The sequence below is a fragment of the Humulus lupulus genome, chromosome 4 (genome assembly GCF_963169125.1).
Source record: "Humulus lupulus chromosome 4, drHumLupu1.1, whole genome shotgun sequence".
Classification (NCBI taxonomy): domain Eukaryota; kingdom Viridiplantae; phylum Streptophyta; class Magnoliopsida; order Rosales; family Cannabaceae; genus Humulus; species Humulus lupulus.
Window position 1 is genome coordinate 126694318 of NC_084796.1, and position 26185 is coordinate 126720502.

The 26185-nt window shown below is 35.2% G+C and overlaps 1 non-coding gene and 3 pseudogenes across 1 annotated transcript; 3 read left to right on the plus strand and 1 right to left on the minus strand.

The window, feature by feature from the left end:
* The window catches only part of LOC133830796 (acetyl-coenzyme A carboxylase carboxyl transferase subunit beta, chloroplastic-like), a 4308-nt pseudogene extending 523 nt beyond the window's left edge, over positions 1-3785 (plus strand).
* Positions 3786-5154: 1369 nt separating this feature from the next.
* Positions 5155-8581, plus strand: LOC133832531 (cytochrome f-like; annotated as a pseudogene).
* A 2627-nt stretch (positions 8582-11208) lies between these two features.
* On the minus strand, positions 11209-11282 carry TRNAW-CCA (transfer RNA tryptophan (anticodon CCA)). Its single transcript has one exon. It is a non-coding gene; the product is annotated as a tRNA-Trp (tRNA).
* A 9806-nt stretch (positions 11283-21088) lies between these two features.
* Positions 21089-24285, plus strand: LOC133830799 (photosystem II CP47 reaction center protein-like; annotated as a pseudogene).
* Positions 24286-26185: the final 1900 nt, after the last annotated feature.

Below are 26185 nucleotides of genomic sequence, written 5' to 3' on the forward strand. Positions count from 1 at the left end.
AACGAGGATTTTAGAATAAAAGTGTGACTAAACTGAAGTTAAGGCTGCAATCTTGAAAATCCCTTAATTCATTGAAAATTTCAAGTGTCTTACATCTGGGATCCCAAAACACAGTTTATAAAGTATTTACAACTCCAAAATAAGTTTACTAGTGTTTAACTATCAAAATTAGGGTTTTTGCAGCCATTTCTCAAAATACCCCAACCAAAGCAGTTGGGTAGGCCAAACATGTATGCGTCGCCCTCACGCTCTCCGTACTCATGGTTGGTTGACCTTTTCTTTGCCCTTACCTGCAACACAGAGCACCAGTGAGCCGAAGCCCAGCAAGAAAACTAAAACAGTATATAACATATGCATAACGTACAATCATCACAGTAGATAGCTCATATCTAGTTAGACAATCCATAAAATCTAACACATATACGGCCATGCCGTCCCAGAAGCGTTACCAAAGCCTGGGATCTCGGTCTACACCGTAAGGATATCCCATGTATCCATTGGGTCTCACCCTAACCACGAGCACTCCATGTGCTAAGTGGTATTCCCAGCCCCATTGCCGTTCTTGGCCCTTCGCTGTTTCCGGCCCATCGCCGTTTAATCTGCTTTTACCATTTTTAGCATTCTCAAATAACATTCAAATATATAATCATTCATATTAAGCTATATCCTAGCAACGATACAATTTAGGGCCGCGCCCTGCAACAATTCTACGGGCCCAAGCCCTGCTCTACGGGTGCTACAGTTTTCTTACCTGTATCCCGAGCTTCCGATGCCCCAAGGCCGCGAGCACGGTCCTCTAACCCGAGCCTCTCCAATGACCTAGTCACAACATACATAAAACATCCTTTAATATTAACCAATCCAAAACCACGTCCCGGGACCAATCCCACACTCCCGGAATCCCCAAATTCCTAAAACAATACGTCGGAAACATCCCCCGAACCTCCGGAACAAAAGCTCAAAATTGCAAAATCCCATGTCCTGAAAATAGCCTAGCATCGCAACACTACCCTAGAGGGCCGCGGCACCCAGCAAGTCAGAAAGCCTCCCCTACCCAGAAACAGCCTCGCGCCGTGGCGCCCAAGAACAGGGCCGCGGCGCTCCTTCGCGAACCCAGAAATCTGGGTTTTTCCTTGCGTTTTTCCCGAGCTAAAACCATTCCAAATCATTCCAAACAAGTACCTAAGTCCCAAAATCAATTCAAAACCCCAAATGAACCCTTTAACAACCTATAAACATCATAGACTACCCCAATCACATAATCATAATCAAAAATCCACTTTTGAGTTTCAAACTTCAGAAACTTAAACCATGGCTTCCAAGACTTAAACCATAGCTTGAAAATCGTAAATCATGCCTCTAAATTCCTAAACCACACCAGATACGAAAATTTAAGCATGCTAAGGATTCTTACCTCAATCAAACTCAGCTTGAACTCCTCTCAAATCTAATCTCCAACCTCTTTCCCCTTGATTACCCTAGTTGAATTCCAAGTGAAACCAGCCATATCCCCTTTAGATTCCACATTCAATCTCAAAAAATTCAGACTTAAATTCAACAAAAACAGAGTTCTAACTCTTACCTCTGAATAACCTTGGCCTAAGCTTGATCTTGATTACTTCAAACCCCTTGATTCTCCTTCCAAGACTCAAATTCAGCTTCCTTCTTCTGTTTTTCTTTTGCTCTATCTCTAGGTCTCAAAATTCAGCATAAACCACTGTCACCAAGTGTTATACGTGAACCACCCTTTCCCTTCAGCTCAAGCTTATCTATCCTTAGCCAATTGACCATTTTACCCTTCCTTACATATCCCTTCCTAACAAAACCTCAAGGGCTCTCTTGTCTTTCTTATCTATTACAATTCTACCACTTCTTCCAACCAAACTTGTTACTATTAGTGGTTACTAACGGTTACACAAGTTACCAAATTACCAGTTACCATTAACTCACAAGAACCCAACTACAAGATCCCCAAAATACCCCTAGGCTCCTCCCGAGCCGGGTATTTAGTCCCGTTGTGAATTTTAAACTAACTAGCTCCTTAGGACCGTCTCGGCACGTGCATCACACTGATATCACCACACTCACGTGGTACAATTCACACAACACAATTGTCGCATTTAGGCCCTCAACGGGCGAAAATTACCAATTTACCCCTATCATGCATACGGGGCCCACATGCATATTCATACCACGTAAACATGCATTCTAATCACATATTCATTTAAATTCATATATATAAACATGTTAACTCATTTGTTGCCCTCCAGGCACGCTAATCAAGGTCCTAAACCTTATTAGCAAATTTGGGGTGCTACAGTTGCATTGAAAATTATATTCGTTATCAAATATGTGTTGATAGTTACATTTTAACTAGTAGTGACAATTACAATGACAGTTACATTTATAGTTATATTTGTGGAGAAAGAGGAAATAGTAATGAAAGCGGGAGTTCCTCTATAAGAACTAGTACGGATAATAGTGATTTAATTTAACTATAAGAGAAAGTTCTAATGATTTAGACGTAACTAAAAAATATAGACATTTGTGGGTTCAATGTGAAAATTGTTATGGATTAAATTATAAGAAATCTTTGAAATAAAAAATGAATATTTGTGAACATTTTGGATGTCATTTGAAAATGAATAGTTCAGATAGAATCGAACTTTTGATTGATCCAGGTACTTGGGATCCTATGGATGAAGACATGGTCTCTCTTGATCCTATTGAATTTCATTTGGAGGAGGAACCTTATAAAGAGTGTGTTGATTCTTATCAAAGAAAGACTGGATTAACTGAGGTTGTTCAAACAGGTACAGGTCAACTAAATGGTATTCCCGTAGCAATTGGGGTTATGGATTTTCAGTTTATGGGAGGTAGTATGGGATCTATAGTGGGCGAGAAAATAACACGTTTGATCGAGTATGCTACCAATCAAAATTTACCGCTCATTCTAGTGTGTGCTTCCGGAGGAGCGCGCATGCAAGAAGGAAGTTTGAGTTTGATGCAAATGGCTAAAATATCTTCTGCTTTATATGATTATCAATCAAATAAAAAGCTATTCTATGTAGCAATCCTTACGTCTCCTACTACGGGTGGGGTGACAGCTAGTTTTGGTATGTTGGGAGATATCATTATTGCAGAACCCAATGCCTACATTCATTTGCGGGTAAAAGAGTAATTGAACAAACATTGAATAAGACAGTATCAGAGGGTTCACAAGTGTCTGAATATTTATTCCATAAGGGCTTATTCGATCTAATTGTACCACGTAATCTTTTAAAAGGCGTTCTGGGTGAGTTATTTCAGCTCCATGCTTTCTCTCCTTTGAATCAAAATTCAATCAAGTAGAAATTTATAAGCCTTAATTTAATAAACTCCACATTTTTTTTTTATTTGTTTGATGGTGAAAAAATAGTGATTTCATTTCATAATATAGGAATCAAAGTCAAAACACGAAGAATGGATTTCTCTTTGGTAACATAAGATTTAATTCGAGAAAGAATCATGCAGATATTTTTTTATTGATATTCCTAATCGAGATTCCTAATCAGGAATCACAAAATCTCCATCAAAAAAAATAAACATAGTGAATTCTTTCTCCTTTTTCTGTGAAATTAAGCAAGAAAGTCCCGCGTCTTTCTATATCCCCCCACAACCCTGGTTTTATTAAAAATCCCTTGTGTTGGATCATATTATTATTATAACGAATTTGATCATATTATTATTATAACGAATTTTTTGTTAATTTGGAAGAAGTTTTTTCTTTAATTTTATTAAATGAAAATTTCATTTTAAAAATTAGAAAATAAAAAAAAAATTTAAATTTCGAATAGACTAATAATAAGAATTATTAAAATCAACAACGAAGGAAATAATAAATCAAAGTGGATTATCATACATATATTATATGTATAAACATATAACAAGATGAATAAGCTCATTTATTACATACTTAATATTATCTAGTTTATATATTATTTAATATTCTCTATAGATTAATATATTCTATACATTACTCTCCCTACTTCTTATTATATTTTAATATATATCTACATATTAGACTCTTTCTAGTATTCGATATACTAAATACTCACATAAGTATTAAGTATAATTATAATAGTATAATTATATATGAAGGATAATATATCTTTATAATAGGTTAAAATCTTAATATAATAACAAATATACCAATAAATAACAGGTACAAATATTAAATCGAGGTACCCATTCTATGACAACTATCAACAACTTACCCGCTATTTTTGTTCCTTTAGTGGGCTTAGTATTTCCGGCAATTGCAATGGTTTCTTTATCTCTTCATGTTCAAAAAAACAAGATTTTTTAGATATTATGGGTTTAAATCTTCTCTATTTTTTTTCAAGACTTAGGCAGATGGATTATAGCAAAAATATCTATTTAGTAGAATATGGGATAACATGTAGCTTACTCCGAGCAGAAGCTCGTATTCACGCATAAACATAATATATGATTAAATGCATTATAGCTATTTGAAAATAAATCAGTATTTGGTATTGCGATGAATCTGAAAGAAACGTAAAGTCAACATATCTACATGTCCGTGGATATCTATAAGAAATCATATGAAAGAAAAGAGATGTTATTATTTTTGTTTAGCTCTAAGAAATTGATGAATTACTCCTAAAGCTTTACATCATACTTTACATCATAATAGTACTAGTTGATGAGGGTTACTTCGGAAACAAAAAAATGAAAGTCAAATTTGTTGGGGGATAACTCCAATTACAATAAAATGCAACTAGATCTAGTATGAGTTGGCGATTAGACCGGATATGGATAGAACTTATAGCGGGGTCTCGAAAACTGAGTAATTTCTGCTGGGCCTTTATCCTTTTTTTAGGTTCATTAGGGTTTTTATTAGTTGGAACTTCTAGTTATCTTGGTAGGAATTTTATACCCCTATTTCCCCCTTAGCAAATCATTTTTTTTCCACAAGGACTCGTGATGTCTTTCTATGGAATCGCGGGTCTTTTTTTTAGTTCCTATTTGTGGTGCACAATTTCGTGGAATGTGGGTAGTTGTTATGATCGATTTGATCTAAAAGAAGGAATAGTGTGTATTTTTCGTTGGGGATTTCCTGGAAAAAATCATCGAATCTTCCTCCGATTCCTTATGAAAGACATTCAATCCATTAGAATAGAAGTTAAAGAGGGTATTTATGCTCGTCGTGTTCTTTATATGGAAATCAAAGGACAGGGGTCCATTCCCTTGACTCGTACCGATGAGAATTTGACTCTACGAGAAATTGAACAGAAAGCTGCTGAATTGGCCTTTTTCTTGTGTGTACCAATTGAAGTATTTTGAAAAAAGTGAATAATTTCTTAGCAAAAGGGAAAAAACGATAACTCCAGACGAACTCTGCTTAGAAAAAAAAAAGTAAACGTACATGGAATAATCCTAAAACGAAATAGTTTTTGTCCATCTATCCTTTTTTGTTAATCAACGTTTTTTATCTTTTTTTGTACTCTTTATAATGATAACTTTCTTATTTTGACACCCATTTTTTATCATCACAGTATTCTTCATAAATTTCTCTCAATTATTCCTATACTGTGGCCACCGGCGCTTTTTTTTTCGACATTTTTTGATATTTTGAGAAAATAAAACCGGGAATTCTTTCGTCTCGAAATTCAAATCTATTTATTATTTAATAGATATTATTTATTTGCAAAAAAGGCTCTTTCGTGCCTTTATCGAAAGGCTTCAATTTGAAGCAATTTATATATTTGGAAACAATATTCTATATAATAGTCTATTTTATTTCTTCATTCAATTTAATTTGAAGTGGACTCTTTCTTATTCTAGTTCTATTTTTCTATAGTATTTATTTTTATGTATTCTTTCTAAATTTAAGGACCACCCACTAGACTGAATCAGAAATAAAAAACTGTGACTAGAGTTATGGGCTCGATGACTTGTAATGGAATAGAATTGATACTTGATAGGAATATTAGTATCGCATAGAGTCGACGAATGAGGTGAGTTCATTTAAAAATTCACAGACGAGCAAATGGCAAAAAAAAAAAGCATTTATTTCCCTTCTATATCTTGCATCTATTTTATTTTTTCCTTGGTGGATCTCTCTCTCATTTACATTTAATAAATGTCTGGAATCTTGGGTTATTAAGTGGTGGAATACCAGGCCCTCCGAAATTTTTTTGAATGATATTCAAGAAAAAGAATATTCTCAAAAAATTCATAGAATTAAAAGAACTCTCCTTCTTCGACGAAATGATAAAGGACTACCCGGAAAGGCAGTTACAAAAGTTTCACGTCGGAGTCTACAAAGAAATGATCCAATTGATCCAGATGGACAATGAAGGCCGTATCCATACGATTTTACATTTCTCAACAAATCTAATTTCTTTCCTTATTCTAAGTGTTTATTCTATTCTAGGTAATGAAGAACTTATTTTTCTTAACTCTTGTCTTCAAGAATTTCTATATAATTTAAGTGACACAATAAAAGTTTTTTCTATTCTTTTATTAACTGATTTATGTATAGGATTCCATTCACCCCATGGTTGGGAACTAATGATTGGCTCTATCTACAAAGATTTTGGATTTTCTCATAATGAACAAATTATATCCGGTCTTGTTTATACTTTTCCAGTTATTTTAGATACAATTTTTAAATATTGGATCTTTCGTTATTTAAATCGTGTATCTCCGTCACTTGTAGTGATTTATCATTCAATGAATGATTGAAAAATGATCAACCGATCCAATTATATATAATGTTTGTTACTTTGTACATTAGCAAAACAGTCAAAACTGTACTTATTCTTTCTATCCACCCGGGAGATTCCTTCAATATTCTAGTAAAATTATTTCAGTAAATCTAAATAGCAGAATCATAGATAGGAAACTATACTAGTGACTTATCTAATTTTATTGTAGAAATTTTTGGGATAAATGATTGGACCATGCAAACTAGAAATACCTTTTCTTGGATAAAGGAATAGATTATTCGATTCATTTCCGTATCACTATTAATATATATAATAACCAGGGCACCCATTTCAAATGCATATCCCATTTTTGCCCAACAAGGTTATGAAAATCCACGAGAAGCGATAGGCCGTATTGTATGTGCCAATTGTCATTTAGCTAACAAGCTCGTAGATATCGAGGTTCCACAAGCGGTACTGCCCGATACTGTATTTGAAGCAGTTGTTCGAATTCCTTATGATCTGCAACTGAAACAAGTTCTTGCTAATGGTAAAAAAGGAGCCTTGAATGTGGGTGTTGTTCTTATTTTACCTGAGGGGTTTGAATTAGCCCCTCCCGACCGTATTTCGTCCGAGATTAAAGAGAAGATGGGCAATCTGTCTTTTCAGAGCTATCGCCCCACTAAAAAAATATATTCTTGTGACAGGTCCCGTTCCTGGTCAAAAATATAGTGAAATCACCTTTCCTATTCTTTCCCCGGACCCCGCTACTAATAAATACGTTCATTTCTTAAAATATCCCATCTATGTAGGCGGGAACAGAGGAAGGGGTCAGATTTATCCCGACGGGAGCAAGAGTAACAATAATGTTTATAATGCTACAGCGGCGGGTATAGTAAGCAAAATCATACGAAAAGAAAAAGGGGGATACGAAATAACCGTAGTGGAGGCATCTGATGGACGTCAAGTGGTTGATATTATTCCTCCAGGACCCGAACTTCTTGTTTCAGAGGGCGAATCCATCAAACTGGATCAACCATTAACGAGTAATCCTAATGTGGGTGGATTTGGTCAAGGGGATGCGGAAATAGTACTTCAAGATCCATTACGTGTACAAGGCCTTTTGCCCTTCTTGGCATCGGTTATTTTGGCACAAATATTTTTGGTTCTTAAAAAGAAACAGTTTGAAAAGGTTCAATTGTCCGAAATGAATTTCTAGATCCACAGATTTTCAATACCAAGCTCTAAAAAGAACTCCAATTTTTGTTGGAAAATCTGTTATGGTATGGAATTCAATCAAAAAAATTCTGAAAAGTCTTTAGGCTTGTTTATATTCTTTTTCTATCTTATATCATATCATATTTTGAGAATTACTTGGAACACATTACTAGTTATAGTATGTATACTGTGAAGAAGACTATTTGACTTTACTTATTTATTTCTTTGTTTTTTTCAATCAAAACCGAACCGAAGCGGTATGATTATGTCACTATTGTCCGATTTAAATGCCATTTAAAATTCCATAGAATGAATCAATAGTTTTCTATTCTACTAGATCTAGAATCCTATTTAACTCAATTTAACTCAACACTAACCATAAGATAAATAAGCAGAAAATAGAAACCAAAGTATCAAAAAAATGAATGAGAGGAAGAAAGCATTCTAATTCGAAAAGGAATTTTTTGTATTCCTAGTCTTTGACACAAGAAAAGGAATTTTCCACAACCCTTTCTTGTGTCGAAATAATAATCATTCTTGATCCCGTTCGTTAAAGATTCCTATTTGTCTCGTAGTTTTCATTTTTTTTTCTAGGTTTATCATAACCCCTTTTTTAGATTTATTCCATAAATTAAAGTATGGACGGATACTATCGAGGAATAGATGTTCTGAATCAAGTAATTTAAGTTAATTTTCTAAAAATATCATAAAAAATGAAAATGGAGTTTTTTGAAACATCAGAATATTTTTTTTTTATCATTTAGACGAATAAAATATTATGATTATTAAGAGCTCAACGGGACCTACCCCCTCTTTCTTTGTCTTCTTCGAGGGGGATTCCGTTGAGTTCTTACGCTTTCATGTCCTGTGTACAACTCAGTTTATCCAATTACAAAAGGGATGAACCTAATCCAGAATATGAACCATAAAAGAAAATACCGATTAAACCGATCACAAGAATACCAGCTACAGTACCTATTATCCAAAGAGGAATCCTTCCAGTAGTATCAGCCATTTGTCCTACTTTCCTCCACATTTCATCAGGTGGTCATGATAGAGACATAAACAGCCATAGATAATTATGAGATGATATCCTTCCGAATGGGATAAGAGAATTCCTACTATTATTTCCTATTCTTCTCTTTTTTTTTAATTGAAGAAATAATTGGAAAATAAAACAGCAAGTACAAAAATGAGTAATAACCCCCAGTAGAGACTGGTACGATTCAATTCAACATTTTGTTCGTTCAGGTTTGATTGTGTCGTAGCTCTATGATTCGGATTAGGTTTATCGTTGGATGAACTGCATTGCTGATATTGACCCCAAAAAAGAAACGGTAGGTACAGCTAGTCCGTGAACAGTTAACCATCGCACAGTAAAAATTGGATAGGTTCTATCTATAGTCATTTGTGCCTCCTAAAAATATCTACTAAATTCATTGAGTTTTTCCAAAGAATCAAAGTGGCCCGTTATTAATGAAATTCCTTGTCGGCTCTCTGTAAAATACTCGTTTGGACGGGGACTTCCAAATACATCGTAAGCTAAACCCGTGATGACGAATAACCAACCCGCAATGAATAGGGAAGGTATAGTAATGCTATGAATGACCTAGTATCGAATACTGGTGATAATATCAGCAAAAGAACGTTCTCCTGTGCTTCCAACATCTTAAGCTCCGCATATTCTTGTACAGTCAAAGGGGGGTCGACTCCGTAAAAGATGAAATCAGTAAACAGAAATTCATTGAAATAGTATCTTTGTTAGATCGTCAATAGTGTACCGAGGGTTTCTTTAGAGTATACGGAATCAGTATAGCTATCCTTCTTCTGACACAGCAACGAAATTTCCCAATCAGTATCGAAATGAAGTGTTAGAGAATTTCATTTTTCTTTTCTTTTTATTGTTGCTTGTACATGTAGAATTTGTACTATTCAATAGAGTCTTTCTCAAATTCCTGTATCACTACAATTCCTGCAGTAACTGTAGTAGTATTTGTAATATAATAATCTAAAGGTTTTCTCTATTATTAGCTTCGGACTCGAAACTGAGGATGAGGTAAGAATACTAGATAGTATTAGTATTCAAGGAAAGAAAACAACGAATAAATAAAATAATAATCAATATTCGTGATGCAGAGATTGCTGTTATATTAGACCCAAAGAAAAGGGTCTTTCTTGAACTAATTACAAAGATGGAGCTTTAGCTTTGTAATGAAGAAAGACAAAATGTAAAAATAAGTTAAATTTCAAGTAAAAAAGTAAAGGACATTTTCATTATAAGCTAAGATCACTCGTCGTTCTAAACTGAGAATTAAGTAAAAAAAAAAAGGATTCGTCGATACAATCAAAAAATAACCAAAATAAAAATGATTTGGTAATTTTATTTCAGAGTGATTCAAAGAAAGTTTACTTTTTGAATGAAGTTATAAAACAACTATTTTTACTTCTTTTTTCTAATTATTTAAAATTTATTGAAAATATTCTATATATACTAATATATATTAGATATTGTTTATTAGTGTACTCAACTCAAGAGTTGCTCAATGAATCGGTTAATTCGAAATTTCGAAATGGATAGATGTCACAAATGATGAATTGAGTTCTTACCTATGTTACTCTATTTTTGTTAGGACCGCCTTCTATAATTATAATAATTGATGAATTAAAAACTTTCAATTGGTATTTTTGTTTATCTTCCTATCTTTTATAAATGGAATTTTAGGGAAGTGCTTTAGAAACATATGTATAAAAATAACATATTTCATTTAGTCTCTTTATGCCTACTATAACTAGTTATTTCGATTTTCTACTAGCAGCTTTGACTATAACCTCAGCTCTATTTATCGGTCTGAACAAGATAGGACTTATTTGAAATTAATTGAACGAACAATTCATAAAAACCTTCTGTGGTAGATCATATATTCTATAGTTACTTAACGTGTCAATTTTCAATTCTTGGTCATTGAGATTCATGGGTAATACCGATTAATATTTAAGGATAGATATTACCTCTCATTTTCCCCTTTCAAAGAAATTGAAATGATTGAAGTTTTTTTATTTGGAATTGTCTTAGGTCTAATTCCTATTACTTTAGCTGGATTATTCGTAACTGCATATTTACAATACAGACGTGGTGATCAATTGGATCTTTGATTAATTAACATCTCTTTTTTTTTTATTGACCTCCTACTTGTTTTAATCTACAGGAGGTCAAATTTAGATTGCTGTTCAATTATTTTAGTGTTATTTTCGACCTAACAAATAAGAAGAATCGAAGCACGCTCTGTAGGATTTGAACCTAAGACATCGGGTTTTGGAGACCCACGTTCTACCAAACTGAACTAAGAGCGCCTTAATTATTATTACAAGAATAACTTTGTAACCCAACCCAACTTAGATATATATACTATCCTAGAGAATTTTATTCTCTATTGCTTAGGGCATCCAATTTTAATCAATCTCAATTGATTCCTCGTTACTGCTCATAAGATAAGTAATAGGTAAGGATGACAGGATTTGAACCCGTAACATTTTGTACCGAAAACAAACGCGCTACCGTGCTGCGCTACATCCCTTTCAATCGGTCTACAGTGTCATTGTAGAGAGTCCTTGTCTTGTTTTCCACATCTTTATTGAAATACAAAATTCAATTATCTTGTCATTTCTTCTTTTTTAGGCTCATATCATATAATAATAATAGACTTAATATACGTACTAAATAAATATAATATAATATGAAACCCATCGTAAAAAAATGAATATTTTGGGGGAATTCTCAAACAGAAAGGGACGTATTTGTTGTTTTAAGAAAAAACTAATGAATATCTATTAAATCATTGTACATTTCAAGTTGTATATTTCAATTTGCATTAGGGATTCTGTGTAGAAATACAAGTATCATTCATTAATTACATATACACATCTGTTTCTATATGTATTAGCATTATGTATTTATTACAAATTGTATTAAAATTACAATAACGAATAAAAAGAAGGAGGATTTAAAATGCGAGATCTAAAAGCATATCTTTCCGTGGCACCGGTAGTAAGTACTATATGGTTTGGGTCTTTAGCAGGATTATTGATAGAGATCAATCGTTTATTTCTGGATGCGTTGATATTCCCTTTTTTTTCATTATAGTAATTGGGAAGGGGTGACGAAAATTAAATTAGAGATACAATAAAAAATTTGTGACTAATCCCTCCCCTTCTCTTCTTAATTTTTAGAATTCAAAATAAATTCGAAAAAGACTAAAAGTGGATTCACCCGCGTGAAACTAAGAACTTGGGTTTCCAAGCTAAAAATTTAATTAATAATAGAGTGAGAAAGAAAATGGACTAGCTGTGGCAACAATATTATACAAAAAACTTCAATGTTGTACAACGATTATAAATTCTAAATATATATTAAGTAGAAATTTTTATATTACTTATTATTACTATATTGATTGCAACTAAATCTTTAATAATTGGATTTCAAGTTAGCAACTTCTTTTTTACTTCTATTTTTTTTCTTTCCTTTCTTCTTTTTCGCTTCGGATTGGAAAATAGAAAAATAGAAGAGTTGAATCAATCAAAAACCCAAAGGAGGTTCATGGCCAGGGGTAAAGATGCCCGAGTAACGATTATTTTGGAATGTAACAGTTGTGTTCGAAACCGCGTGAATAAGGAATCAATAGGCATTTCCCGATATATTACTCAAAAAAATCGACATAATATGCCTAGTCGATTGGAATTGCGAAAATTCTGTCCTTCTCGTTACAAACATACGATTCACGGGGAGATAAAGAAATAAATTGAACCGATCGCTCGCGTGTCCGCCTTACATTCCAAGGAAAACGAAAAACGACATATTCTATATAACAATAATTACATATTATATATAACAACAATTATCTCATATCCAACGGATCCTATATTCATTTAAATATAAACAAAACAATTCTATATTATTAATTCGAAATCATTTTTGATCCGATCAAAATAGAATTAATATTTTCGGGACAAGGAATAAAAAAATCATGGATAAATCCAAGCGAATCTTTTTTAAATCCAAGCGATCTTTTCGTAGGCATTTGCCCTCGATACAATCGGGGGATCGAATTGATTATAGAAATATGAGTTTAATTAGTCGATTTATTAGTGAACAGGGAAAACCGATGCACCCGTCACTCAACATTTTTCTCGCCTTTATCGCAGAAATCATGGGACACTTCTTTTCTCTTGACGTACCCTTGAACTCGAATGGTTCTTCTCCTGCTGGGGTGAAGACCACTTTTCTGCGCTTGCAATTGATAACTGCTCCATATTTGGTTAACCAATCCATCCCAAATATGACATCATATTCATGTAGGTCCAAGACTAACAGATCCACCATTAGCTCACGATTTTCAACCCAAACTGGTACGACTCTAACCCATGTCTGCACCAGCATATCCTCACCCGAAGGCAAGGATACCCCACAAATAATAGGCATAGACTCAGGACTTCTATTTAATTTTTCCACAAAGGATGCAGATACAAAAGAATGTGATGCACCAGTATCCATTAATGCATATGCTAAGGTTTGGGCGATAGAAATCTGACCTGACACCATATCAGATGGGCTAGCTCCTTTGTCGCTTTGTGTAAGCGCATAAACTCGAGGCGGAGCTCCAATTTATTTATGTTGGTCATTTCCATTGCCCTTGGCTGGCATTCGACAATCCTTAGCAAAGTGCCCTGGCTTTCCACAGTTAAAACAGACCTCGCACTCGCCCCGATGGCGGTGGTTACATTTGTTGCACAGTGGCCATTGTTCAAACTCACGTCTCGGCTGTTTGTTGTGACTAGCCATTGCCTGATTGGGAGGTCCCCCTTTTCTTTTGTTATTTCCCCCAAAAATCGGTCTTGTGCCTCTTGGATTGTTTGTTTGCTCCGAGTTTTGGCCGAACCTCGGGTTGAACCTTCCCCTTGGGCCATTCTGATTGGCCTGAAATTGTCCGGGGTTGTTGGGAGTGTACCTCCTATCTTCGTTCTTCTGTGGATCTGGCTTGTCTGACACGGCCCAAGACTCTTGGCGAAGAGCCTGTTCCACAGCTTTAGCATACGTCTCTGGGCCAGTTCTACCAGTGTCTACACACCTGGCAATGTCTCTGCGTAGGCCCTTCATAAAACTTCAGGTCTTATTCTCTTCAGTGCTCACCTGGTTCTTCGCAAACCTAGACAGTTGGTCAAATTTTCGAACGTAGTCCTGCACGCTCGATGTTCCCTGCTTCAGATTAGTGAACTCATTCACTTTGTGCTCAATCACCGCCTTACTAAAGTACTTGCCATTGAACAAGGTCAAGAACTCTAGCCATTCCATCTCGCCAACGTTATGCCCTTTCTTGGCTGCGTCCCACCAGATGCGGGCATCTTTTCTCAGCATATAGGTCGTGCAGACTACCTTCTCTCTCTCAGTAGTTCCAATGAAATTGAAGATTCTTTCCAAAATACTAATCCATTCCTCTGCCATTGAAGGGTCACTGCTCCCCTCGAATATAGGTGGGTTTTGGTTGCCGAACCTTTCTGATATAGGTTTTGCTCGGGCAGCTCTTGGCGCTTCTACTGGCTGTACAGGTTGCTCAATGATAACCTGCGGGCCAAGGTTTTGTTCTTCATTGTTTCTAGGTGGTACTTCGTAGTTCTGAGAATTGTTGGGTGGCATGGGGAGTCGTCCCAAAAGGGTGTTAAATCTTTCAGCTTGGAGGGCATCAGCGTCCTCCTGTCTCTTTTGCCCTCTTTCTATTTGAGCTCCCTGCGTCTTCACTAGCCTTTGCAGATTGTTCATCTGCTCGGCTATCTCGCGAACTCTATCAGCTTGGTTTGGAGCTCTAGCGGCAGGCGTGTTCTGAGCTCTATCAGCAGGTGCGGCCTGGCCTCGGCCAGCAACACCCCTTCCTCTTTGAGCTCTTATCCTTGCCAATTGTTTGATTTCAATCAAAAGCTCTTAAGCGCATAAGGACGAGAAGTTAATATTGACACAGATAGTTAATCAACCTAATTAAGCACACCAAACATATCAAGCACAACAAGCAATCAACATTTTTTTAATAAAAGTTAGCAACTTCATTTCATAACCTATACCATATACAACAACGTTTGAAGTTTGGATTGGAAAGCCTAAAGGATTTAAAAAATTAGCCCTAAAAAAATGGACTTATATCCCTGCTAGACCAGTTACTAATTTCCTTAATCATATACAAGGTAGGTACATATTTCAAAAGTAGGTGGGTTTCTAACACCTATGCAGCTCCTAACACCTAGCCGATGTCGCTTTCCGCTGCCATATTAGAACCATCCTCAGGATCCTCCTAGGGATCTTCCTCGGGATCTTCCTCAGGATCTTCCTTGGAATCTTCTTCGCGATCTTCCTCATCTTGGTCCTTCGGGTCCTCATAAGAAATTTACCCGTCGCCGAGTTCTTCATTAGCCACTTACTCCGTTGGCGGGTTCTCAGCTACAACTACACCAAAGTCCTACAACCTAGTAGGTTTGCAAGGTCTTTACAAAAAGTATCAACAAGACCCTCACATCATAACCTAATCTAAGTTGTCCATCAACATATCCAGCTCTATGTCGGTATCCTCGTCAGACTGCTCAAGATCCTCCTTTGGCTCTACTGAAGACTTCTGTCATGTACTGCGTACATTGCCAAATGGCACGCCAATGTCATCATTCGTACTCAAAGTGGCAAGGAATTCTCATCGTTAAAGAGTCTATAGAAAATCAATTCTAGGCGAAGGGATCATGGGTAGTTTTCCTATCACAGGGTCACCTATCTCAGATATATCGACCATAACCTACAATTTATATAATTGAGGTGAATAAAAAGAAAACAACACACTAAAGGAAGAAACAGTACTTACAGTGAGTGCCGGTCTATCTTTGTGAAATGTACATGTGGGTTGTCTACAGAACCGGCTTAACTCGAGCTCTGATACCAACTGTAACGACCTAGATTTTCAAGACTCGATAATGCGGAAATAAAAATGTTTTCATTTAACAAAATGTCTCAAAAACCCATAGAAAACAAAACTTTTTAAAAAGTCGTATGGCCATACTTAACATTTAGTTACAAACATGTTTTATATAGATTAGAGTGAGCCTAGTTTAGGAAAATTACACAACATTTCCAAAAATAAAACGGCTTCCCAAAAGGTCGGTCCACATGTACATTTGCAAGGAAGACTCCAGCGCTCACTGCTCTGTCTTGCCCTTGCTCTTACCTACAACATGAAACAACTAGGTAAGCGAAAACGCTTAATAAGATCAACTTTCAAACAAAGCATGTAGAGAATTAGGGTTCCGGACCCATCCGGACCCCACACAATCAATTTCAAGGATGCTAAAGTGTCCTGGAAAACTTATGGTCATGCCTGATAACCAATGATAAATCAATTCATAACTAGATAAAAATCCTGCACTCAGAAAAATCCCAGAACAAGCAGATATATTATATCACAACTATATCTTATCAACAATTATATCCCTGCACTCAGAAAATCCCAGAGTAAGCAGATATATTATATCACAACTATATCTTATCAACAATTATATCCCTGCACTCAGAAAATCCCAGAGCAAGCAGATATATTATATCACAACATAATTCGAGACCAACGCTCGACAATTTCCAACAATTCATGCGTAACGCGCCCTCCAACATAATTGCTAATTTGTAAAAGAGAACCGAGTCTCCACACTAAGATCTAGCCAATAAATATTCTCATCAAGGGTAACTATCGTGTTACCTAGGGCATCGCTACTTATTCAAGAGTGTAATCCAATTTACACGGTTTTACAGAGAGTTCTATGTTAATCAGTGGTGCTGGTGAGCAGTTGCCCCTAGGGTGTTCAGCCTCACTCAATCTTGGCAACCCCTAGTATCTCTAGGCACTCTCACTGAATGGCCAATATTCACGGCTGCTATCCGGGAATAACTTATCAGAGTACTTGCTCTGATTCTAACCATCCAATGATTAAGTAAGCATGAAGGCCCCTAGGTCTCATTTATCTTGGCGCCCCTAGGTTTAACCAGCTTATCCTTATCTCATGGACACTCGTCGCGGTAATGAACCGGACATAAATAAAATCAAGCAGTGTGACGGGGATCAACCGTCTAGGATATGACGGACTTCTACCGTTCATATTTTCTAAATCAGCACTCACTAGACTAACGTCTCTAAGCAACTTTCTATGACAGCCTATATATGTGCATGTATCCCTATACTAACATACAAGACAATAATCATTTCATGTTGCAGCCATACAATATAAGTTGATTACCTGGAGTCCTTAGCGCTCAGCAGGTTTTCACCCTCCAACGTTCAGTCCAGTTACGCTTAGCCAATACTGTAGTTATCCATACATTATACTCGGATTAATTATGGAACTCATAATTCATTATTATTATTTTGGGCAGTTTGGTCATTTTAATAAAAGTCTTTTGTCAGGATTTATAATCCTTATTTGGTTTTAAACCTATTAAGGAAAGTCATACAAAATATTCGAGACTAAACCCTAAGTCTCGGGGAGGCCTATCCTAAGGTCTCGATACCTAGGCTCGGGTATCACAATGGTATTTCCCCACAACCCGCTAAAAATCTTATTCTTTCAAGGTATCGCTTTTAACCCGCACCTTCGACTAGTCGGTTAAAATATGTAAGATTTTAGCCGGTATTATATCCAGAAAATACAAATAAATTCCTTAATTATTTTTAAAGAAAATAAACTCTTTAAATTTTCCTTTTAGTTTTCTTAAGGTTTTAATATCTAAAAACCGATTTAAGAAAATTGCCTAATTTGTCTTAATTAGGAAAACCGTTATAAATTTCTCATCTTGACTAATTAATTTTCCAAAAGCAATTAATCAATATTTACTTACTAGAAAAATAATTCATTTAAACTCAAAGGGGTAATTTTAGTGAAAATATGATTTCAAGACTTACCAATTTATATCTTGAAATAAGCTAAATTTTACTTTTTACCTTATGTTCCAAAATCTCATTTTTACACTAAGTGTGAAAAGCCTATTTTTCACATTTTTAACTACATACTTCGTTAGTTCATAACTTGAAATTTACTTACCCAATTGTTACCAAAATTTCCCAATTCCATTTTTGTTATGCCATTTAGGTCTTTGTAAAATCTTAGGTCAAAATGAGCATTTTTGATTGGTGAAATCATTTTCCAACAATGAGGTAAAAATGACCTTATTTTCAAGTCCTTATTTTTTCCAAACTTTGACAGTTAATAACTTTCAAACCGTTCAATAATTTCTTACCAAATTTTACAGTGCAATAATAGGTTAGAAAAAACTGGGTTCATTTGCCCTATACAGTGGCTGTCCAAACTTGGTTCCGAAAATAAGAATACGAAAAAAAAACTGTTTTTTTTACCTAAACTTTGAAATAGCATAACTTACTCATTTCTAAACATTTTTTAGTGTTTCAAAAGCTCAATTTTATGTACTCAATCTCAACAACATCACAATACAATTTAATTTTACAAAACCAATATACAGTGGCTGCTTGACCCCTTGGAAGTCACAGCTTAAAACATGTTTTGTTTTAGGGTATCCTACAAAACCCTTGGGGGTTTTGGTTCCCATTTTCAAAAATCAATACACATGCATCATAAAATTTAACCTAAGGTCCATTCATGGAATAAAATTCCCCATTTCGGCAAAATTAGGCATTTACCACAAAATGCCTTAAAATTTCCATTTTCTTTTAGGTTTATTATTTTTGACCAAATTTTAACTTTTATGAATGTATTTTATGCCCAAAATATAATTGCCATGATTTTTCATTTTATTTTCCGAGATTTTTACCCGATCAGGGTTTTTGTGTCGGTCCAGGATCGAAAGTCTTATCTTGACTTTTAAAATCACAAAATTCATATTTTGGCTAGCAATAACTCATGGAATACTTCCAAACAAAATATAATATTATTTAAAATAATATTCTTAACCCGGGGGAAAAATCCCGACCCGAGTCGTTTAAAGGTACCCGAAAACGCAAGATGTTACAATAGGTATAGTGGGTTCCATCGTTTCTATGGTTACTTCTTAAACGGTAAGGTCCTCTCTATACACCGGAGCCTCTTCCCTCATTTAATCAATGTTATTGTTAACTTGTACAGTTCACACTCTTTGGCTCTACCCATAATTATCCAGTAATAGGTCTTTCACAACGAGACCCACTCATACAGTAACGGTATGTAATTATATTATGAAGATTAGCTGAGTAACTGACCCTGTTAGTCCGTTCTTGCAAGAGTCAAGAGTAAAGGCAGAATATTTCTGCTTTTTAAATATGATTTCCCTGCTTAATGAATACCATTTGCTACCAATGGGGAATTCTTTCTCATCTTAAATGACAAATGGAAGTGATTGGATTTGTACCAACAGCAACCATAAATTAATTTAATACCACAATAAAAGGATATGATAGAGCTTTTTTAGATTTTTAGATATTTTCATTTTTCGATTCGATAGTGAATGGTGTTTTTCCATTCTATCCTATTCACTCTTACTAATCACTGATACGGAATCAATTGTTTTTTTTTTCTTTTGGCCTAATCCATGATTTGAACGAGTCGCACATACACCCTAGTACATGTTCCTCGTCGCTGAGGACACCCCCGAAGAGCAGGGGATTTCGTGACATTTTTTATTGGCTGTCTTGTCTTTCTAATAAGTTGTTGAATAGTTGGCATGTTGAATCATATACATAATGGGTTGGTTTAGATCGATCCTAACCAGATGATTATGAATCATTTTTTTATTAATAGATTCATCAAATACAATATTTATTTTATTGTTATTATATTAAACCTGGTAAGAAGAGAAAATATCAAATTGCATTTTTGCGAAAATCCCTGTTCTTTTTTATTCAACCACTACAAGATCAACAAGTCCATAAGCTTGGGCTTCTGTTGCTGACATAAAAACATCTCTTTCCATGTCTTCGGAAACAACCCATAAAGATTTGCCTGTTCTTTGTCCATAAACCCTTGTGATGGATTCGCGCAGCTTCAGTAGTTCTTCCACTTCCAGGATAAATTCCCTCGTCGGTGCCTCATAAAAAGAACTAGCAGGTTGATGGATCATTACCCTGATGATATAACATAATCAAAAATTCTTTTATCTCACATAATGAAAGGCGAAAAAGAATAATAAGAAAAAAAGATAGAATTGAACATCCGTACAGGCATCTTTTGTATATTGCATACGACTCTATAATGGAATTCACTTTTCCCTTTTTTTTACCTTACATAGAAGAAATCTAAAATAAATTAAATGATAGGGTCTATCCTATTCACATAGGTCAATGATCCAATAACCACCCTTCCTTTTTGAGTAGTAAAAAAAATACTATGATGGTTCCGTTGCTTTATATATATATTTCGACTGTTATTTAGCAATCCCAAAGTTTTTTTTATTTGAAAAAAAAAAATATATCTAAGTAAAAAACGAAATTCTATTTTCGTAAAAGTTTGTGACGCTGAAATGGGTCTCCTGATATATCATCTAAAATTGGAAATACCTTTATATCTCATACTACTCTTTCGATACATAATGTAACAATTTTGAAAACAAAAAAAATTCTCATATCGAATTCGAAATGCCATGCTATTATTACTTAATCATATTTCTTATATCGTGAAGGCATAGTCTTTTTTCTCTCTCAAATCAAATAAAAAATAAAACTCATTGGCGCCAAGCGTGAGGGAATGATAGACGTTTGGTAATTTCTCCTCCGACCAGAATAAAAGATCCCATTGAAGCAGCTAATCCCATGCATATTGTTTGTACGTCTGGTTGCACAAATTGCATAGTATCATAAATAGCTAATCCAGGAATTACCCATCCGCCGGGAGAGTTTATAAACAAATACAGATCCTTGGTATCATCCTCTATACTGAGATATACCATAAGACCAATAAGTTGATTTGAGATCTCGCTATCAACCTCTTGGCCTAAAAAAAGTAATCTTTCTCGATAAAGTCGGTTGATTGGGATAAAATTGTATCCCTTTGGAACCGTACATGCATCTTTTGATGCATACGGTTCAACACAAATTGCGAAAAAAAAATCAATGTGTAGATGATAGTTTTTTTTTTCATCGCAGGCCCTGTCGAACTTGTAATAAAAGAGCTCTTTTTCTTTCATTTTGTAAAAAAAGATGAGTTTTGGTCTGTTTATGTTTCTATTTATTTATATATTTCTTTTCTATAAATAGAAAAATAAACAAAAAAATTCACTCAACTTATAAACAAACTTATCGAACTATCTTCTCATTGATGTATTGTTTCATCGGAATCCAAATCACGATGTCATTTTCTTGTTCCTGAATGGTCTTCTTGAATTCTTTTAGGTTTATGCTCTACTCCGAGTAAAGATCTGCCCGATTTGGATTTGCCTATACAGGACAAATGGACAAATACTATGTCTTTTTGCTACGACTTCTTTTTTTTCTTTCAATTTATTTCATATCTCCTACCAAATCCAAACATTAAATATTCAATTTGAAATCATGTCTATTCATATTAGAAATTAGAAATCGAATATAATATAAAATATGATCATCTAAGTAGAAATCCTAGATATATTACCAATTGTTTTGTTTCTAAACGGAGCCATGGATACTTCATTTTATTGGTTGAACCAAGCCAACCATAGATTATTTGAATTTCTAATATTAATTTGTATACCCCCCTAAAAAATATATTTAAGTGCACTTCATTGCATTTCACGCTCCAAATTTTTGATAATTCAATCAATCTTTCTTGGGCGAAAGGGAGGATATCTCGATCGGGGAAGAGAACGGGGGAGTACCATATGACCCAATATATCTGACAAGTCGCACTATACGTTAACCCACGATGCATCTTCGTCTCCAGGACTTTGAAAAGGTACTTTTGGAACACCAATAGGCATTAAATGAAAGAAAATTTAAGTACTATATCTCACTTTGATGTGAAAGCGTAAATAGGTTTATTGTCTTAATAATATTGTATCTTTTAGCATCTTTTATACATAGCATAGATTGAATAAGTTTAGTTCATATTATAAAAAAGGCAAATTCTTACAAATGGGTTCTTTGAATGATGAACAAATAAAGAGGCAGTTACTCAGATAAAATGCGATCAACGTCCGACCATTGCGTCTTGGTACTTATCGGGTGTAGAATAAATCTGCTTCTTGTTCCTACGAGCAAAATTGTTCCATTATTACTAAACTAAAAAACATTCTTACTAAAAAAATAGAACAAATATGAATCCTTTCCCCGAGAGAATCCACTAAAAAAGTAAGGTCCCTAGTAGAGTTTTTTTAAAGTGCAATAAAGTTACATAGTGTCTATTTTTCATTGATATAAGGGGTATTTTTATGGGTTTGCCTTGGTATCGTGTTCATACGGTCGTATTGAATGATCCCGGCCGTTTGATTTCTGTCCATATAATGCATACAGCTCTGGTTGCTAGTTGGGCCGGTTCGATGGCTCTATACGAATTAGCAGTTTTTGATCCCTCTGACCCTGTTCTTGATCCAATGTGGAGACAAGGTATGTTCGTTATACCTTTCATGAATCGTTTAGGAATAACCAATTCGTGGGGTGGTTGGAGTATCACAGGGGGAACTATAACGAACCCGGGTATTTGGAGTTACGAAGGTGTGGCTGGTGCACATATTGTGTTTTCTGGCTTGTGCTTTTTAGCAGCTATCTGGCATTGGGTGTATTGAGATCTAGAAATATTTTCTGATGAACGTACAGGAAAACCCTCTTTGGATTTTCCCAAGATCTTTGGAATTCATTTATTTCTCTCAGGGGTGGCTTGCTTTGGTTTTGGCGCATTTCATGTAACAGGATTATATGGTCCTGGAATATGGATATCCTATCCTTATGGACTAACGGGAAGGGTACAGGCTGTAAATCCAGCATGGGGCATGGAAGGTTTTGATCCTTTTGTTCCGGGAGGAATAACTTCTCATCATATTGCAGCGGGAACCTTGGGCATATTGGCGGGTCTATTCCATCTTAGTGTCCATCCGCCCCAACGTCTATACAAAGGATTACGTATGGGAAATATTGAAACCGTCTTTTCCAGTAGTATCGCTGCGGTCTTTTTTGCAGCTTTTGTAGTTGCTGGAACTATGTGGTATGGTTCGGCAACTACCCCAATTGAATTATTTGGGCCCACTCGTTATCAATGGGATCAAGGATACTTTCAACAAGAAATATATCGAAGAGTTAGTGCTGGGCTAGCCGAAAATCAAATTTTATCTGAAGCTTGGTCTAAAATTCCAGAAAAATTAGCCTTTTATGATTACATCGGCAATAATCCGGCAAAAGGGGGATTATTCAGAGCGGGCTCAATGGACAACGGGGATGGAATAGTTGTTGGTTGGTTAGGACATCCTATCTTTAAAGATAAAGAAGGGCGTGAAATTTTTGTACGTCGTATGCCTACGTTTTTTGAAACATTTCCGGTTGTTTTGGTAGATGGAGACAGAATTGTTAGAGCCGATGTTCCTTTTCAAAGGGCAGAATCAAAATATAGTGTTGAACAAGTAGGTGTAACTGTTGAGTTCTATGGCGGTGAACTCAATGGAATCAGTTATAGTGATCCTGCTACTGTGAAAAAATATGCTAGACGTGCGCAATTAGGTGAAAATTTTGAATTAGATCATGCTACTTTGAAATTCGATGGTGTTTTTCGTAGCAGTCCGAGGGTCTGGCTTACTTTTGGACATGCTTCGTTTGCTCTGCTCTTCTTCTTCGGGCACATTTGGCATGGTGCTAGAACTTTGTTCAGAGATGTTTTTGCTGGTATTGACCCAGATTTGGATGCTCAAGTAGAATTTGGAGCATTCCAAAAACTTGGAGATCCAACTACAAGAAGACAAGTAGTCTGATAGAATATTGTTTTGTTATTTTTTGTCTTTAGTTTTGGGATTTGATATAGAATACCAGATAAATCTTGATTTGAATCGATGTCTTTTCTTTGACTCTTGGTTTGTTCTTTCTTTATCCGGGAGATGATCTCAAATAAATAGGTATGGAAGCTATAATTGTAAACCACGATCGAATCTATGGAAGCATTGGTTTATACATTCCTTTTAGTCTCAACTCTAGGAATCATTTTTTTCGCTATCTTTTTTCGAGAACCGCCTAAAGTTCCAACTAAAAAATGAAATAATTTTTCATTATCTCAATTGAAAGTAATGAGCCTCCCGATATTGGGAGGCTCATTACTTCAACTAGTCCCCATGTTCCTCGAATGGATCTCTTAGTTGTTGAGAGGGTTGCCCAAAAGCAGTATATAAGGTGTACCCAGTAAGACTTACAAGTAAACCAGATATAAATATGGCAACTAGGGTTGCTGTTTCCATTATTATATAATTAAAAGACCACAATAGATCTATGCTAAGATCATTTATTTACAACGGAATGGTATACAAAGTCAACAAATCTCAATGAATAGAAAATAGGATTTATGGCTACACAAACTGTTGAGGGTAGTTCTAGATCTGGTTCAAGACGAACTGGTGCAGGGAGTTTATTGAAACCATTGAATTCAGAATATGGTAAAGTAGCTCCTGGGTGGGGAACTACTCCTTTGATGGGTATCACAATGGCTTTATTTGCGGTATTCCTATCTATTATTTTGGAGATTTATAATTCTTCTATTTTACTAGACAGAATTTCAATGAATTAGATTCACAAAAACTATTAACTCACTTTTCACTACAAAGTGAAGCATTTAGTTCTCTGATTTTTATCCCATTCTATTTTGGTAGTTCGATCGTGAAATTTCTTTGTTTCTGTATTTCCAAAATATGAGTGTGTGACTTGTTAGAATTGATCTTATGGATAGTACAGAGAGCAGGTCTGTCATCTTGCTAGAGATGGTTTTACTTCGTCGGATATTGTCATTCTATGATAGTATCTGAAGCACGGACTATATGAAATATCTTACTTATATGAAATATCTTACTAAAGTATTAGAACTATGATTCATTCTTAACTTAATATTTAGACCTCATGACCGGACTCCTTTTTTGCTTATTTTGATCAAAGTACAAAGGTTTCTTTTGATTTTTAGTCATTATGTCTATTCATTGAATAAGTGATGATCCAACGATTCTTACTCAAGGAATTTTTGGACTTAGTTTGAAAAGGTTTTATTGACTCATCGTGCTTCTAGTATGAATCTAAGGTTTTAATTGATTCATAGGGTCTTAACAAGAGAATTCCTATCAATAATAAAGAAAACACTAGTAAAGTCTAATTACACACAAATAAATAAATAAATAAAATAGGGAAATAGAAGATTCAAGAGGCCTGATCAACATAGAGATAAATGAGCTGACTTGAGATTTTGGCATTAGAACCATAATAAAGAGTTTTTGTATTCTTTCTTTATCTTTTCTTTAGAAAAGAGTGAATAATACAATTAGTAAGTTTCGAACGCATATCCGATAGAACTTGTATTTTGGTCTTTATGTTTGAGCCATACGAGATGAAATTTTCATATACGGTTCTTAGAGGGGGGGGGGGGGGGTTGGCTTACCTATCTCAATAAAATCTATGATTGGTTCGAAGAACGTCTTGAGATTCAAGCAATTGCGGATGATATAACTAGTAAATACGTTCCCCCTCATGTAAACATATTTTATTGTCTACGAGGAATTTCGCTTACTTGTTTTTTAGTACAAGTAGCTACGGGGTTTGCTATGACTTTTTATTATCGCCTGACCGTTGCAGTGGCTTTTACTTCTGTTCAATATATAATGACTGAAGCTAACTTTGGTTGGTTAATACGATCAGTTCATCGATGGTCGGCAAGTATGATGGTACTAATGATGATCCTACACGTATTTCGTGTGTATCTCACAGGTGGCTTTAAAAAGCCTCGTGAATTGACTTGGGTTACAGGTGTGGTTTTGGGTGTATTGACCACATCTTTTGGTGTAACTGTTTATTCCTTACCTCGAGATCAAATAGGTTATTGGGCAGTAAAAATTGTAACTGGTGTACCGGACGCTATTCCTGTAATAGGATCGCCCTTGGTAGAGTTATTGCGCGGAAGTGCTAGTGTGGGACAATCCACTTTGACTCATTTTTATAGTTTACACACTTTTGTATTACCTCTTCTTACAGTCCTATTTATGTTAATGCACTTCCTAATGATACGTAAGCAAGGTATTTCCGGTCCTTTATAAA